General features: G+C 45.8%; 1 protein-coding gene across 1 annotated transcript in view; it reads left to right on the plus strand.

The window, feature by feature from the left end:
- NT5DC3 (5'-nucleotidase domain containing 3) overlaps positions 1-3,997 on the plus strand; it is a 69,635-nt gene that overhangs the window by 832 nt on the left and 64,806 nt on the right. The window lies entirely within an intron of this gene.

Genomic DNA, 3,997 nt, shown 5'->3' on the forward strand with positions numbered 1-3,997 from the left:
CCATCCTCACCCTCGGTCGTCCCCAACCTCAACCGCGGGCGACAACGCCTCTGCAGTGCGATTCCGGGAAACGCGGAAAAACGCGCCTGCAGAGAAACTTTACAACTCTTGCCTTTCTCCTGTCAAGAAAGCCTCTTTATAAATTCCTGAGATTTTTTAGCCAGAAATCCACATCGAAAGCGCTTTGGACCCTCCTGGGGGGTTCCACGCACATCTTTTGGGAGACGGTCACCGCCACGCATCGTTAGGTATTGTTATTAATAAACAGCAATAATAGTAACCGCCGGAGTCCGGCAGGCGGCGAGTTACCCTGGATTCCGGCTGCTGGGCAGGTGCCCAGGGTCCGGAGGCTGGTTTATCTTCCTTCTTTGTTTTAGAGGATAGGGTAAGATTTGCCGTACTTGTAATAAGAGGGATCCAGGTTGGGAGTGTCCCGAGTTATCTACTAACTTCAGCGAGGAGGTGTTCCAGGGCGTGACCTCTTTGTGGTCAGAAAATGAACAGAAAATGAGCTTGATTTGATTGTTGGTAAGGGAAACACGGATAATAGAAAGAGGACCCAGTAAATACTAATATCAGACACATAAATTGTGTCCCGGAATTCTTCCCCATACCTAGGAAGGAGGTGCCACATCCTCATCCTATAGATGAGAGAGGCCAGACTCAAGTTTAAGAAACCTGGCCAAGGTGCGGTCTTCATCTTGAGTCTGTCTCAGCCCCACAGCCATTGTCCTGTTTCCCGCCTGCCTTGCAGTAGCAGCTCATCATTTGGGAACTGGTGTAAAGGGCCAATGATAATCCATGCGTGCTGCTTTTTCAGGGAGGATTTAGAATAGAAATTTTTGTACTCATATTTTGTGTGTGTGTGTGTTGGGGCGGGGGGATGTGTGCTAGTGGAGATGGCAGAGAGAGGGAGAAAATATTTAGTGGAGAGAAAATTTTGTAGAATCACATTTTCCATCTTTTGTCCAGAAGTCATGAAAGAACACAAGATAATTTTCTGAGGGAACTCAAAGTGACCAGCAGTGCAAAATTCTGTGAAATAGGGTTTGTTGTCTTAGTTTTCCTTTGCTCAGAGTTTAATTTTGCATGGATTTTTGAGTTGGTGTGGGTGGCAAGAAGATTGGCTTTTGAGACATTGAGAATTGCAGATCTTAAGTGAAAGGAATATAAAAGATCATCAAGCCTGATGGGTAGGCAAGACTTTTTAATTGAAGTTTTCAGTTGTGATAATTGTATCCTGTGCAGTTGTAAGAATTAATACAGGGAGATCTAGCATAACCTTTAACCTGTTTCTCCCACTGGCAACATTTTGCAAAATAACAGCACAGTATCACAACCAGTGTATCAACATTGATACAACCCACAGATCTTATTCAGAATCTCCTAGTTTTACTCTACTTATGAGTGTGTATTTCGTTCTACACAGTTTTATCACATGCAGGTTCATGTATTCAGCATGGGTCAAGATATGGAACAGTTCACTACAAGGTTGCTCCTAGTTTTTGATCATGACAGATAAATAAAGCTCCTGTAAACCTTTGTGTACAGGTTTTTGTGTGAACACGTTTTCATTTCTCTAAATGCCATTGTTTGGTTGAATGGCCGTTGTGTGTTTTATATGACACTGCTGCTGCTAAGTCGCTTCAGTCGTGTCCGACTCTGTACGACCCCATAGATGGCAGCCCACCAGGCTCCGCTGTCCCTGGGATTCTCCAGGCAAGAACACTGGAGTGGGTTGCCATTTCCTTCTCCAGTGCATGAAAGGAAAAGTGAAAGTGAAGTTGCCCAGTCATGTCCGGCTCTTTGCAACCCCATGGACTGCAGCCTACCAGGCTCCTCTGTCCATGGGATTTTCCAGGCAAGAGTACTGGAGTGGGGTGCCATTGCCTTCTCTGTTATGTGACACTACAGGCAAAATTTTTGCCATTCCGATTTTACAGACAAGGTTTGCTGCTGTAGATTGTGACTCTGGGGACATCACAAAGCTCCAGTTTCCTTATCTGTAAAATGGGGATGGATGCTGGTTGTGCCCACACCAGAGGGCTGTGGTGAGGAATGAGTGGGTCCATCATGAAAGGTATTTAGAACAGTGCCTGGTGAATGAAATTCCCTGGCAGCTTAGCTGGTAAAGAATCCACCTGCAATGCAGGAGACCCTGGGTTGATTCCTGGGTTGGGAAGATCCTCTAGAGAAGGGATAGCCTACCCACTCCAGTATCTTGGGCTTCCCTGGTGGCTCATCTGGTAAAGAATCTGCTTGGGGAAACTGAGGTCAGAGAAAAGGAACTTAACACCAGAGCTAACAAATCTCAAAATCTCCTCAGGTTGACCTACTCCAGATCCCCTGGGATTATCCCACACCAAAGCCCAACTCTGGCCTGAATCTGATCTTTATCACTCAATCCTCCAGCTCTCATTTGCCAGTGAAAGTTGCTCAGTCGTGTCTGACTCTTTGTGACCCCATGGACTATACAGTCCATGGAATTCTCCAAGCCAGAATACTAGAGGGGGTAGCTGTTACCTTCTCCAGGGGATCTCAACCCAGGGATTGAACCCAGGTCTCCTGCAAAGCAGGCAGATTCTTTACCAGCTGAGAAGCCCAGGAATACTGGAGTGGGGATAAAGCGAGGATTTTTAGAGTAGGCTTGGCAGACACTCAGGGGATAGTAGCTCTTGTGGCTAGTTAGTAAATAACTCAGTCTTAGTCATGCTTAGTAAACTGTGGAGATGGGCTAGTTAGCACTAGGGTCTATGTCTCCTTTTGTTTAGTGGAGCACCATATGCGGCGTTGAACAAGTCACCTAATCTCTTTAGTCGTTTTTCTATAGAATGAGGCCGCTGGAGTAAATAATATGTGAGCTTTTTCAGTGTTACAGGTCTGTGAATCAATATTCAGGGTCCTGTCTTCACTTCCCAGCACGTGCCCACGTGGTCCCTGTCTCACCACAGAGGACACAGGGACTTTCTTCCTTCACCCTGTCTGGGTCTGCACCACCACTTTAGCTGGAGTCTGTACATGTGCCCAACCTGCATTCATTCACCAAGCATTTGTATTCACCAGACATTTATTATGCAGGTAGCAGTGGGCTTAGGGCTTCCCTGGTGGCTCAGAGGTAAAGCCTCTGCCTGCAGGGAAACCTGGGTTTGATCCCTGGGTCAGGAAGATCCCCTGGAGAAGGAAATGGCAACCCACTCCAGTACTCTTTCCTGGAAAATTCCGTTGGCTACAGTCCATGGGGTTGCAAAAAGTCGGACACGTCTGAGCGACTTCACTTTTACTTTTTACTTTCAGTGGGCTTAAAAGCTATTGATTTCATAGATGGACAGGACTGAGTGGGAGGGGCCCTTAGGGGCTGAGCACCTGCTGGGGCCAAGGGAGGAGGACCCAATTTGTACGGATGGGGAAGTTGGTAAACAGATAAGTGTCGGTCCAGCTTGGGGAAGATATTAATAAATAACCGGCCCCAGAGGATATGCAGGAAATGCTTGACATTGTGTGTGTATAGAAGTAAAGACTCAGAGGAGATACTGATGTTCATACAAAAACCTACCCCCTGATCCCCCCATCCCCCTAGTTTACTAGAGGACAAAATTTTATTTTCTCCCTTCCTGATTATTACTTTCTGGTGTTTGATCTCTTGCCTTAATTGGAAAATCCTTTCAGGTGTCTTCTCTTTGAAGAGACTCCCAGAATGAAGCCTGCTTGGGGAGGAGATGATTTTTACCCTTAGTTTTACTCTTTCTCTCCCACCCTCCTTTTCCCCCCCAAATTAAAAAAGACTATTGTTTAGATCGGTTTTAGATTTACAGGAAAATTGCATGTTTCTGTAAACCCCATGACTATGGGATGGTGATATTGCGATTTTTTAAAATCAGAAATATGGCGCAGAGCTTCTGAACCCTTGGAATTTCCTAAGTACACAGATGGATAAAGGTATCCTTTGTTATATTAATTAGGTGACTTTTGGAGTACTCCTAGGCAACCAAGGAGGGGG

Source organism: Bison bison, unplaced genomic scaffold (genome assembly GCF_000754665.1).
Source record: "Bison bison bison isolate TAMUID 2011002044 unplaced genomic scaffold, Bison_UMD1.0 scf7180017864327, whole genome shotgun sequence".
In the NCBI taxonomy this organism is placed as follows: domain Eukaryota; kingdom Metazoa; phylum Chordata; class Mammalia; order Artiodactyla; family Bovidae; genus Bison; species Bison bison.